Consider the following 15,269-nt stretch of genomic DNA (forward strand, 5'->3'; position numbering starts at 1 on the left):
CAGGATCCAGAACTAAAACACCATCACACTGTGTTCTGGTAGTCCAGTCTACTCTGTGCTCCCAGGTATTGCACTGAGGCACCCAAGTCCAGGCTTAAGCCCACCCAAGCTTGGGCCCACCTGGCTACCAGGACCTTCCCGGTTGCTACAGAGAGAAAACATGCAAATATATGGGCAAATGAAACAAGTGCATGCTACCAAGGTGGGCCTTTATTAAGCTTTTATTATATTACCTCCTGCTTTGGAGAGACAGGCTTTTTTAAATCTCTTTCCTGGCTCTTTCCAGGCTTGTGCTGAATGCCCCCACTTCCCACATCCCCTCCCCTCTACCTCTCCTTTATGGTTGGCACATTGGCTCCTACTGCTCATGCTCCAGCTGAGGCATTTCCCTCTATAAGTTTTCTCTCCCCCTCAGTAATCTTCAGGGAATGGACTAGTTGTTCTCTCAGGATATTCTTCCTGCCCACTAGGGGATTGCTCAGGGGATTAAGTCCTTTTAGCAGAAGATACAGCGGTCCCATAGGGAGCCTATAAATGCTGTGACTTCCTAGTGAGTCAGGCTTAATGTTTAATCCAGATCCCTAGTTTATTAGGCATAATGTCTGATTCCATTTGCTCCCTTCCTTAACTAGCTAGCTACCTACACTAACAATGGAGCTGAAATCTTGTATATTATTACTAAAAGAAACTCAAGTGATTGTGATGCAGGAAGTTCCTGGTCTGTACTTTGAGGGAACAGAGGAAAGCACAATTGGCACTTACACATTTAGCACCCATAGCCTAACTACTCTCAGTTTAGACTCTTTTTTATCACACCTCAATCATGGATGTCATATGGAACATGTCAGGGGTGCCAAATTGAAGCTCACACACAGTATAAACAAAGTTGGTTTTCGGGATAAGCCAATAAACTAACATTGCGCATCTCAAAATGGAGCTTTGTTTTAGTCTGCTCATTTTTCTTTTTGCAATGATTCTCACAAAATGGCTCCCTCTCTGTTCCCTTCAAAAAGGAAAAAATGTCTTCCCTTGAAATATTAATCAAAGGAATGGAAAACTTTTAAGAAATTTGGAAAGGTAGACATGCAAAACAGCCTGATAGACGCAACAGAGATGATTCAATGGAGCCATCTCCATAGGACTCTCAGGTATTGCCAGTGATAAATAAGAGAATAAGAAATTTTCCTGCACACACTCATACACATTCATACATGCTCATATTCTGCCACTAAAAAAACAGGGTACCATGAGCAAGTCAATCTCTTAAAAGGTCTAAATTTCACATCTACAAAATAAGGTTATTGAACTAAACTCCCTATGGCACAACTATCTATAATTTCATTTGTCAAATGCTTTGTTGAACTTTGTAGAACCTGTGATAATGTCATTCATTTTACCTAAACACTGAAGCACCAATTATTTTTATTTCTATTGTCTCTCTTTAATGTCTTTATTTTTTATCTTGTGTTTCCAAACTGCCCATCAGTATTGATATAGGACTCACTGATGGTGTATATGTAAGTGTATGTCTTAAACACCTATATTAATCAGACTTTCAAATGTAAGTAATAGGCACTTAAAGGGGGTATTTTGAGGAGAATGTAATAAACAAGCTACTTCGAAAGTGAGGCCATTAGTATGGAAATCACAGGGGGTGTGGCAGTCACTACAGAAGAAATGTTATCATCCATAGGAATAAATGGCCATGGAACAGTGGAACAAGACCTGCTGCAGGACCTGTGCTCTTTGGTGGAGGGAGGCAACCAACCCATGGCAACTCTGCAGAATGGAAATCAGGAAACAAAATCCAACACCTCATTTTCTTTTCTCCTCCCACACCCCTGCTAGTCCTTTGTCCAAACCAAATCAGCAGTCAGAGGGGAAGAGAGCCATTTGAAAAAAATCCATAAAGGTTAGATGCCTGGGGCACTTAGACCCTGGTGAAAATGTATGGAGAGTGATTCTAGAGGGGGGGAAATGGAAAAATTTTCAGCACAATTCTCATTTTTTTCTGTAGAAATCAATGACAGCCCAACATGTGGTTTCTGAAAATTCCCACTGGCTTAACAATTCTTCTAGTCACCCTTGGATTCAGTATCCTGTTTAGGTTGAAATCTAATGTTCAAGTTGTCTTGTGACTGGTATTTTATCTCTGTTTCATGTCACCTCAGTCTTGGAACTTCACAGCTTTCCCTCAATTTATTTCTGCAAAGATTATTTGCATGAGGCCCTTGTGCACAGAGCAGACATCAATAACTGGTGAGGGAGTTAAGGAGGTTTAAACAGCCATGTGATAAATGTTGAGTGGCCATATCTCCAAAGACTCTCAATTATTCCTATATGAAATCACTACCAGTCCAGCGCCTGAAATTTGTGCATGGGTAGAGTTCCTAGGCCTAACCAATCTTCCCTAGTTGCCCGCAGCCAGCAGTCCCCACCAGCCAACACTGCTTCAGGAAGCCCTCTGTGTGTGGAATGACCAACAATGTGATTGAGGTCCCAATGGCACTCGCCTTGCCCTGGCACCACCCGCATCCACCGCCAAGTACCCCCGGTTCCCTGTTCCCCATCAGGCAATCAGAGCCGGCTGGTAGAAGGGACCAAGAGGTTGACCAGCAGGCCCCAATTGGGCAATTGGTGCTTGTGGGCTGGAAGTAGTTCCTGCATTGAGCATTAGCCCCCTGGTGATCAATGTGCATCATAGCAACAGGTCATTCTACCATTCAGTCTATTTGCATATTATACTTTCATATATATATATATATATATATATATATATATATATATATATATATATATATAATTAGTAGCCCAGCACACGAAATTCATGCATGGGGGGAGGGGAGGTGTCCCTCAGCACGGTCTGCACCTGCTCCAATCTAGAACCCCACGGGGGATGTCCAACTGCCCAGGGATCAGGCTTAAACCAACAGTCAGACATCACCCTTGCAATCCAGGACTGCTGGCTCCTAACTGCTCACCTGCCTGCCTGCCTGCCTGATCACCCCTAAGCACTCTGCCTGCCAGCCTGCTCGCACCCAACTGAGCCCCCCTTGCCAGCCCGATCTCTCCTAATCCCCCCGTCCCTTCCATCCCCTGCGCCGGCCTGCTCATCCCCAACTTTTCCCCTTTTCCCCCCCGCTGGCCTGAGCATCCCCAACTGCCCTTCCCTCCTGGCCTGATCATTCCTAACCTCTGCCTCAGCCCTGCCATCATGGCTTTGTCCAGAAGGACGCCCGGAAGGTCTCCTGGAAGGTTTCCCATTCTAATTAGCATATTACCCTTTTATTAGTCTAGATAGCTGTAGTTCTCAAGTCCTCCTTCACACTAAACACAATGCAGATCACTTCCTTCTGTTTCCTTCCCTTCCTCACTCTGACCTTTCATTTCTTCAGTTTCTATCTCACTGTCCCTCTTGCCTTCATATGCTTTTGGAGGATTGGGTCATTATCACATCTGTATCTCGAGGGAATGCCATCATATTTTAATGAAATAGTCACACAATTAATGCCATTTGAATAGATGTGATCTTCCTGAATATAACATATAGCCTGTACATGCACACACATGCACATACACACACACATCTTTCATCATGTACAGGTTTATGAAGAGAAATAGCATGCATCAGAGCCACAGTACAAGAATCCAGGTATTCTACCTCTTCAGATGAATATACTCCATAATATTCTGCTGCACCAGCCTGTTTGTATGTGCACGTGTGTGATGAATTTTCTCATTCTGGCTCTGCTATAAAACATCTCTGCAACTTTGTCTCAAAATGTTATATTTAAGAGGAACGAGTCATAAGAAGAAATGTTCTGCCCATGGAAAAAATCCCCTGCATTAACATCCTAGAACTGTCGACATGTGTAAATTTGCTGCATTTGCAATATTAATGAATATTGAAATCTACAAATAGAATTAATCTTTGGAATTGGTACTAAACCAGGAAAAATGAAAGGAATTAACACTTGGTGATGGAGACTTTGCCGCAAAGGACCCTTTTTTTTCTCTCTACCATTCAGCCTAATACTCTCTACCCAAACATTTTCTCTGAGTAAAGCAGCAAAAAAACAGCTCTTACAAAATGTACATTTTATTTTCCCAATGAAAATACATGAAGGATTTTTTTTTAATATTTCAAAACATCTCACCACAAATTTGGTAACCATTTTAAAAGAGATTTTTTGATGTTATTCCCTCAGAGAATGTTGCTTATGATCTCATTATCACTGATCATGCTTTTATGATTCATTAATTAGTTTCACATCCTAAATGAGCTTATTTTTTACTGAGATAGTCACTGTCCATAACCTGACAAAGTGAAAACACATTATTATCTCCTAGACATTTCAGTACCTCTGTGTTTATTGTATTCCTAGGTGACCCTAGGTGCTAGCAATTGTACGAAGAGAAATGTCCCCTCTGTGCTGCATTCCGTGAGGCCCTCCTCCCTATACCACACTCTGCAAACCCTTCCTCTACCAACAGCTTTCCATTATCTATTTTTATGACTCTTATGGACAAAATGAAAGTAACATTTTTACGATAAAGCCACTCCAGAAATGCATTTTTCGAATAGCCAGCTGATTTATTTGTATAAGTTCTTCACTGGTTTATGTTTGGCAATGTGAAAACAGCCTTTAACTACTTTTCCTGACACATCTGTTGACTTTTATTTTTCCTTTGCTATCATCTTATATGTAAGGAAATGATTCAGATATGTTAGGCTTGTTCCCAAAATTACTAATCAGAATCTGCTAGAGTGGAAGTAGGAAATCTGCATGTTTTAAAGGACCCCCAATAACGTTTACTATGCACAGTTAAATAGACTGGCCATGTCCAAGGGCACTGGGCAAGGAGGCAAAAGGTTGCATGCATCAACCCACTGCTACATTTTTTTTTTCCCAGAGGAGGCATCTTTTCTCGAATTCACATAAAAGTGATGTCAGTGCTACCCTAGAACAATAGTATGTGTAGACCCCAAAATAAATAGGCATGCATAAACTTTCCCCTTCATCCTTCTTGGGTCCTTTAAAGAATAGAAATGTTATAAGTCTATTTCTTTATGTTAACCACACAATAAAGACATGTCAGTGTTGAGATAAGAGCAATAAATTTCCCTATGCAACAATCAATAGAATATATAGTATGTCAGGACTTTGGACAAGTAATTTAAATTTCCATCTGATTCTATTTCCTCAACTTTAAAATTAGAGTAGTTGACACTTCACTTAGATTACAGCTGGACATGGGAAAAATCTAAAAAGATAATGTACATGGAAACATTCCATAATATTCTACAAATAATAAAAAAAATATAAAATCACATTAATATTATGAATACAGTTACAGTTAAAATTTGCTGTTAAGTAGAGAATACTCTGGACTATGACATTACACTGAGAATGTCACACCTCTGACTTCAATGAGCTTATAATTCAGTGAAGGAGCTAAGACAATCCATTCAAATAATTTCCCATAGATACAAGTGGAATAGTAAGTTCCAATAGAGCCAAGTGAAAAATAGAAGGAAAAATATAATAATTTAACTGACATAATCCAAGAGAGCTGGTGAAGGGGGTAGAAGGTAAGCTGTATTTTAAAGGGTGGTTAGGAAATGGATAGAAGGGATGGTGGGAAAACCTGATAAATGCGACTTTTAATTAACACTATTTTTTTTTCAAGTTCTTCCTTTAAGGGGTGTTCCAAATATCGAATAAACTTCTCCTCCTCCCAGGCAAAGTCATTAGAAACAGAGCATGATAGAACAATCAATAATAGGCAGATCAGGATTAATAAGAGAAAGGCAATTAGGGGAAACGAAAAGTCACTTTGGCTTAGAGCTCCAATTATTGTGTAAGACTGTTGGTTCTCTTGTCATTCCGTTTTGCTTATGGTAAAGTGTTCATTTAAAAGTTTGGCCTGGTCCTACCCAGTTTAGCTCAGTGGATAGAGCATCAGCCTGCTCATTGCAGGGTTCCTGGTTCAATTCTGGTCCACACATGCCTGGGTTACTGGCTTGGTCCCCAGTAGGGGCATGCAGGAGGCAGGCAATCAATGATTCCCTGTTATCATTGATGCTTCTATCTCTCTCTTCCTCTCCATTCCTCTCTGAAATCAATAAAAAATATATTTAAAAGTTTGGCCTAAAAATAATCAGATTGATAAAAGGAATAAAGTACATATATCCCTTTGGGTATAGAGAGATTTGTCTTCATATTTTAAGTCCTCTGTTAGGGATCTCAGAGCTCACAGGGGCTCTCTTCCAGGAAATGGCCTCATTTAGTTTTCAATTGATACCTCAGGGCTGGGCATGCTTATGAGTTCTGACTCAATTGCTGGCTTGTTAAACAACAAGCTCTCTATCATCAGAGCCCAATAAAAGTGATTTGGGATAAAAATAAAATGAAACAACTTTCCATTCATGTAGACACAGACAATCATGAAGAATTTGAAAATTCCTATTAACCAAAGAGGCTTTCATATAAGACAGATCACATTGCAACATTACTGTTTGCCTATATTTTTAGGGCATATAATATAATTCATGGCAGGTGAATATTTGGTAATTATGGCCCAATGCATGAATTCATGCATGGGGGAGGAGTATGTGTCCCTCAGACCAGCCTGCACCCTCTCCAATCTGGGACCCTTTGAGGGATGTCTGACTGCCCATTTAGGCCTGATCCTCTGAGCCTAAATGGACAGTCAGACATCCCTTTTACAATCCAGGATTGCTGGCTCCTAACAGCTCACCCCCTGCCTGCCTGATTGCTCCTAACTGCTTCTGCCTATCAGCCTGATCACCCCCTAACCACTCCCTTGCCAGCCTGATTGACACATAACTGCACCCCTGCTGGCCTAATTGCCCCTAATTACCCTCCCCTGCTGGCCCAAATGCCCCTAACTGCCCTTCCTTGCCAGATTGGTTACCTCTAACTGCCCTCCCCTGCAGCCCTGGTCATCCCTAACTGCCCTCCCTTGATGGCCTGGTCACCCCCAACTTCCCTCCCTTGGAGTTCTAATTGCTCCTAACTGTCCTCCCCTGCAGGCCTGATTGCCCCAACTGCCCTCCCTTACAGGCCTGTTCTCTCCTAACTGCCCTACCCTGCTGGCCTGATTGTCCACAACTGCCCTCCCTGCCGGCCATTTTGTGTCCACATGGGGATGGCCATCTTTGACCACATGGGGAGGGGCCATATTGTGTGTTGAAGTGACAGTCAATTTGCATATTATTATTTGATTAGATAGGATTCATCACCTAAACCTCATGGGATCTCCTAAAAGAGTAAATTTACAAAATATTTGTTGGTTAAGTTAATGAATTAATTAATTAGTACAGCAGAGATAAGATTATGAAAGCATTTAACCCTAAAGCAAGAGCTAACAAAGGAAACTTTCATTTCCATTGGTGACAACCACAACAGACCCATTTACTAAGTGCTTATTATGCTAGATATGGCTTAGATTTTTATGTTCAGTAATGAATATTCCTCTGTTTAATCAATCAGTTAAAAAGAAAATGTGCACACAAAAATATAGTTTGCTTTCATTCTATACAATTTAATTATTTTATGCATTTACCTAAATTGGCAATTTAGTTTTCTACAGAAAGATTTTTCCATAGAAAAACCTAACTCCTTGAGGTAGGTTCTATTATTATAGTTATTTTATAGATGAGAAAACAAAGGCCCAGTAACAGGTCTAGGTTACATAGCTCAGAAATAGCCACACTAGAATTCAGAACCAAACCTAGTAATTCCAGAGGGGAGCTCTTCACCTCTAGAGAGTTTCAGAGCTAGATTTCTCAGATGTACAAAAAGGAACAATAGAGGAGAACATGAACTGTTTGGGGCAGGAGGTGCGATGGAGACTATAAAAATAATCTGTAGAAAACTAAAGTGCAAATTTAGGTAAACATATAACATAATTAGATTGTGTGGCATGGAAGCAAACTATAATTTTTGTGCACATTTTCTTTTTAGAGTTTTTTATTATTAATTTTTAGAGAGATAAATGAAAGGAGAAAGGAAGGAAGACAGAGACAGACAGAGACAGAGAGATTTGTTGTTCCACTTATTTATGTATTCATTGGTTGCTTCTTGTTTGTGCCTTGAGTGGGGACCAAACCCACAACCTTCATATATCCAGGTGACACTTTGACCAATTGAGCTACACGGCCAGCATTCTGTGCACATTTTCTATGCAACATATTATGCTATGATTGTGAATCCATTTTTGAATTCTATTTTTTCAAGCTTTCTCAGAATTGGTTGCCATTACTAATAATGGCTACAATTTTTAAAAACTTTCCAGGGAGTCTACATTTTAATACTATTAAATGAGAAGGAAAAGAACAGTGATCATGACCCAACAATCCCTACAGTGACATGATAATATTACTTATTAGCCTGAATTAGCCCTGCTCTTTGTGTAGTAAGGACATTTATTGTGACATAATTAGACTATTTCTAGGCAGTAAAAGAAACTTTAATCATGTATGTTGCTGCTATCCTATGGGTCCATGTCCTAGAAACTCCAGGCTAATACTCCCTCCCAATGCTTACTTGAGCTACTTTATCAATCTACAAATAATTACACCAGGAACTGTTCTGGTGAAAAGAAACTCTTATCCACAGGTCAACTAAATTATCTAAGAAAATTATCTAACCAAGTGAGCTTCTGTCTCCTTAGCTGCAAGACAAAATAAAACATAGCAAATGTTAAAAGGAAGGAGGCATAATAATTATCCAACCACCTTCACTCTGTTTTGAGGGAATTGCATCAAAAGCTACAGGGAGACAGCAGGAAAATGTGAAGTATTATTTTAAGGAAACACACATATTCAGGTAAAGGAAGACTTCTATTAACTTATGAAAATTCTAGGGGATTGGGTAACAAAATGCTTCCGTTTTTCCTAGAATCATTGCCCCTCATTTCCTATAGTCAAACAGCATCAAATAGTAAGTAAGCTCACTATCAGGTGATTTGATAATAGTTCCTACAATTTGCCATGATGCCAAAATGCTTTTTCTTACCTATCTGACTCTTAAATTTTTGTAAAGTGCTTCTTTATTGTAGAAATCAGGATAAAGCAGTGCTACTATTATAGTTTAGGAAGAGTAGGTAAGAGAATAAGTAATTTATATGGGGAAAATATTATTTACAACTGGTAAACTTATGAAATAATTATGTATTTTTCTATAAAAGGTTTTTTTTTTCTCTTTCCATAAATCACTGTCAATTTTCTGGTCCCATACATTACTGAGTTTATCTGTATCATTATAAAAAAATTGCAATTATTATTCTCATTACTGTTCACAAATACTGAGTTATGAACCAGGTTATTTACCCGACATGATTTTATTTATCAACCCCATTTTAAAGATGAAGAATTTTATGACAAATCAGCATTTAAAACTAGATCAGTCTGTCTCTGAAATCTTGGGTCATTACTTTCTGCTACATTACATCCTAAGTCATAGTATATGACACTTTTTTAGAACATTTTATTATAAAATGATTAGTATTTAGTATTATAATTTTAAGTTAGCTAAATTGTTGAGAATTAATATTTTTATTCTCAAGGGTTCATATTGATGAGAGTATATTTCCAAAATTATAATACAAATGGGGAAAAGATGGCTATTATACAAAAATCTGATTTACAAACCATTGAGTTAATGAAATACATATCATTGAATTTTATCTTCCTAAAACATATTAATATGCAAAATGAAGACATTGTCTTTTAAAGATGTTTGCCTACTGATGATTTTATAAGACTCTGAAATAATGAAATTTTGCCCCTGTCTAAAAATATCTCTATAGCTATATCAGAGCAAAATAGAAAAAAAAAAAGATTTATTTCATGAACAATTTATGTTTCATCTAAAGAACAAAGAAGTCTAGCTCTAAATGCTGGCTTTTCTGCTTCCCTGAGATGTTAGAGGGTGACAGGTTCTGATGTTCTCATACTGAATTTGAACCTCTGGACATAATCTTGCACCATACCACACGGCAGACATTCAAGGAATACAGGCATGAGAAATGACATTTACTGATTGTCTTCAGCTAAGCTCTTTATATATACAAGGTGGGGGGAAAGTACATTTACCAGTAAAGTTGTTTGCATGGAAAATAATAAATACAATAATTAACAAATTATAATTTGTTTCACATACTCACAACTGTAAGTCTATTTTTTGTCCCACCCTGTACCTTTTGTGATCCTTATAAGATTTGTTATCAGTTTATGGAAAAAACATTGAAGCACATCTTTCTACTATAACATGAAAAAAAAAATAAGATTGTCCATTTTATCAACACATAATGAGATATGCAATACCACTTTAAAGAAATTATCTTTGTTCTATGCCGGCAAGGCCTGATTCTGGTAGATTAAAAGCTCCACATATGCCCCCAAAAGATGGAAGGATAGTCACCCATATGAGAAAGAAGAATCATTGAAGTCAGTTTGGCAGGGGCCATTAGGATATGGACTGAGAGAAAGGGATCCTTACAAAACAAGGGATCCTGCCATCCTGGTCCTATTGGCAAGGTCTTCCTACAAGAAAGGTGAATAAGAAAATTCTAGCCAAAGGAATTCAAGTCTCAAAGGCATATCTCAGGATGTCCTATCCTGTTGCCATTCAGCAAGTAATTAATCTAATGGCCCTTGTTCAGAGTCAATGTCCCACCCACAACCTTCAGTTATGATTTATGGTTCCATATTTTTCTGCTGGAGGGTAGAAATGTTGGCTATTCACATCTATGTGGCAGAATTTTATGTTTTTTACTATAACTCAGTATACTGGCATTCTGACTGTGGACTAGTTTCCCAAGCCTGTCTCTGTATAAAGAAAGGATGGACTGATCAGTTTGACATATCTTTCAGTCACTGGAGAGTTAGTCCTCTCATGGGAAATAAATGAGTAATCATTATGATTTTAGGCATCAGTTTCATACCTTGATTCAAGTGAGTGCCTCCCTAGGAGGGATGTGGTAGCTGAGAACTGCATTGAGAGACTAACCTGAGCCTCGTACCTTAGTATAGTCACTGAGTGTTTTCTATGACTGCTCTAACAAATCGCCACAAATTAGGTGGCTTAAACCAATACAAATTTACTCACAGCTCTGAAGTTCAGAAGACTATAACCAGTTTCCCTAGGCATGACTCAAGTAATTATCCATCCAGAGTCTCTAGGGAAGAATCTGTGTTCTTGCCCTTTCTAGCTTCTAGAGCAGCATTCTTTGGGTGTGTTGACTTCTGTCCCTCCCTCTAACTTCACAGCGTCCTGACTTAGTGATCTCATTGCCTGTTCTTCCATGCCTGTTCGTCCATGCCTGTTCTTCCATGCCAAATTTTCCTCTGCCTCCCTCTTACACGGGCATCTGTGATGGTGTGTAGGTCCCATTCACTTAAACTAAGATAATGTCATCTCAAAATCTAATTCATTCATATCTGTCAGATGACTTTTGTGATATAAGGTAATATTTTCAGGTTCTAGATATTAGGACCTAGACATTTGGGGTAGAGGGCTATTATTCAACCTATCACACTATCTTCTGAGGGCTTTCACGAAGTGAGTGAATACATCTTTCTCTACTTTGGGAGGAGTACTTACACATTTTTTTTTTTAATTCTAAAAACATGATGGGTCAATCAGGATTCCATGAGAAAATAGGATTTACCCCAGATGGTTCAAGTGAGTGTCTGGGTGACAGAATTAAAGTAACAAACAATGCACGTAGCCATTCAGAAATTAGGGACTTCCCTGGTTGATGGGCACAACACTCCTGGAGCCCAGTGGAAACAGGAACCACAAGGAGGGTCCACCTGGCAAGAGCTTTGGCCGAGACTGGACAGAGCTGCTGCCAGAGACCTGGTGCACAGATAGAAAAGGAGTGAAGGGAGTGAAGACCAAAACTGGTTTGGCTCAGTGGATAGAACGTCGGCCTGCAGACTGAAAGGTCCCAGGTTCGATTCCAGTCAAGGGCATGTACCTTGGTTGTGGGCATATCCCCAGTAGGGGATGTGCAAGAGGCAGCTAGTGGATGTTTCTCTCCCATTAATGTTTCTAACTCTCTATGCCTCTCTCTTTCTCTCTGTAAACAATTAATTAAAATATACATATTTTTAATATATTTTTAATATATATATTTTTATTTTATTAAAATATTATATATTTTTTTTTTTGAAAGGGAGTGAGAAAGAAATCTGGTCTCTCTTCCAGCTGGTTCCTTCAATTGCCCAACCCCAACCTGAGTGAACTGGCAGAGGACCGAAGGGGAAGCAGTCACAGAGGTCCGTGTCTCTAGCACAGGACACAGCAATAAAGGGTAGAAGATGAATATAGGCTTGGAAGGGATGGAGGGAGAATAATTAGCACAGGCATTATCCCAATTTTACCTATAAATAAATGAGCCTCAGAAAAATGGGAAATTCAACCAAAGTATAATATGTAGTTGAACTATCACTTTAATCCATGTCTATGTGTGAATCTATGCTTATGTGAGACTTGACAATCCTTTTTTATGTCTCTCTCAGCATGCTGCTTTATAGTATGTGGAGCTTAAGTTGGCCACATTTTATACATCTGCCTCTGAATTGCCTACCAACAGTCAAGCAGTTAGAGAATCATTTTGTAACCATTCAATATACAAAGCTGTTATCTTTCCATTTCTAATCTCAGATTGGTTTGTCTCCCTCCCACTGTGCCTCTCCCGCTGCATTACTTCTCTAGCTTGAAGGGAGAAAAAATGTCCTTGATTTATTCAGTTATTCATCCTGATAGCAAACTCTGAATTAAGAATCACTAAATTCTGTATCTCTCACCCCAAAATCTATGCCCAGATAGTTTAAGTTTCTTCTGTATAATGGGGCCTTCTATGTTTTCACATGCTGACAATGTCCACATCAAAATATTGATTTGTCTACAAATAGATCTATTATACTCTTAGTCCCTGACTGATTTCCAGGTTTTACATTTTTCAAGGGAAAAAAAATTATTTTAACAAGCAAGTCTCTCTGGTTTCTTCCAGGCAGAGTTAATGTACTCAGCATGACCTCCCTCAGAGCACTGCCCCCTGCTTGTCTAAAGGGAACCCGTTGCTTATTCACTCACTAAATCACTTCCTCTATCCTCCCAGGGGCATCCTCAGCACATCACTGCTATCTCCTTATGTCCCCGCTCATCGCTCATCGCCATTCTAAAAAGTCTGCACTGAGTGGCAGTGTATCTGCTGCTACTGGTATTAGCCCCTGGCTCCAAATCTCATGTGCCTTTAGCAAAACACCTTTCTCCTTGCCCTTCTGACACTGACTTGCAGCCAGAAACTCCCCGAAGAAAAGGGCAGAGGAGCAATCAATAGCGTCTCTAAACAGAAGATGCTATGGGCAAGGAGCTAGCCCTGGACCCCCGCTGTGAACCGCAGGCCTCTGATGAAGACACGCTGGAGCCTGATTGATCTGCAGGTCCTCCCTGCGCTGCTGGCAGGCCAGCCACTCCCCCCCCCCCCCCCCTCCGCCCCTCTCTGCTGCTTCATTCCCCTCGCGAGCAGAGAGCACTTAGAGAGAAAAGTGATGCTCAGGTCTGCAGAGCTTAAAAGGAATTACTGACAGCTGAGTGTTCTTGAATTCAGATTCTGTAACCAATTAGGACAGATTTCACAGAAATGGTGATTGGAAATGAAAAAATCCATATTAGTCACGCCCATGGAGTGTCTGGTAGCCATTCCCATTAAAGAGAGGGAGGTCCCAATGGTCTATTGATGCAAACTTGACCAGGTTCAGCTTCAAACTATCCTGTGCTTTGCTGACACCGGGGAACTGTAGGTCACAGTCAAATGAGCCTCACAGCACTTTTTATAGACAGTCAGATCCTACAACATGCGGTCGGAGGGTAGGTCTGGTGAAGTTATTCAGGATCTCCCCAACATGGAAAACATGCAGGCCCATTTCCATATTCTCAGTGTCCAGGTACACATTAAATACATACAAAGATATATCATACCTAATATATACAGAATGTCCATACGTAAGTGCCAAAATAAGGTTTACAAAGTCGTGGCAAGTTGTAAATGTTTATAACATGTGAGTAGGCTATATATTTTTACTTTATTCATATTTTATATTTTTGTCTATGTAGAGTATATATATACAAATATACTATATATTTATATTATATTTTTAGGCTATATATTGTACCAATCTGTAATAAAACAATGCAATATTATGTACTGACCATATGTCAGGCACTGGATCAGCCACTATAAGGAAAGATAATAACTGGCATTTATATCTTACTAAGTCCAAGCATTTTACATGTCATTAAACTTCCCTAAAACTCTACATTGTGAATTTCATTAGGCCCATTCTGAAGAAGAAATGAAAACTTAGAGAACACAAGTAAATTGTCCTAGTCTGAGCCCTAATGAATAGCAGATTGAGGAATAAAACCATGTGACTTGTTCACTGACAAGGAGACAAAAAAAAGATAGCTTGGTCCCTGCCAGTAGCTTACAATTATATTGAGGAAATAAGATATCCATGGGTGAAAGGTCAGGCAATAATACAAAACAACATAAGAAGTGTCCTGGATAATAAACATGACTAATTTTAAAAAGACTAGTAAAAACATTAAGTACTTGGAAGTCATCAGAGAGAAAGCATCCTGTCTTCTCGCAGCCATTCTGTCTGAAATCTTCTCCTTCATTTCTTCTCCTTTCTAGGTGTTTATGCTCACCACAAAGCTCTGGGCATTTATTCTTCCCTATCATCTTGTCATTTACTCAAGTGTATAATATACTTGCCCTCTGACAGTTCCTAAGAACTCAATACTTTCAACCTGCCACAGACCATATTTTCTTTCATTTCACTGAACTCTTTCCAACAGCCTTATATCTTTCTGGAATTGTGCCTCTTCGCCAAGCAAAAGAAGTAAACAGTTCCAATGAAACCAGGGGTCATCTAAAATAAACACTCAAGTTCTACTTCGTGCTTCTCTGTACACCATGGGTGGTGTATTTAATCACAAAATTTCTCAGGGAGAGCTACTTGTCCATCAGTGACAAATGCAAGGCATGATGGGAGATAAAGAGCTTCAGTAAGAGAATGGAGTCCTTTAAACTTGACAATATTCTGTAGGGAATTTAGGAACCACTTTGGTTATTAAAATTCTGGGTATTTTCTAAAGTGTTATTTCAGGTAGTATTATTATTATTCCTCCTAAATGAATATATAGCTTCTACAAAAGTTAGGT

This window comes from Pipistrellus hanaki (assembly GCF_964339955.1).
Source record: "Pipistrellus hanaki genome assembly, chromosome: 1".
In the NCBI taxonomy this organism is placed as follows: domain Eukaryota; kingdom Metazoa; phylum Chordata; class Mammalia; order Chiroptera; family Vespertilionidae; genus Pipistrellus; species Pipistrellus hanaki.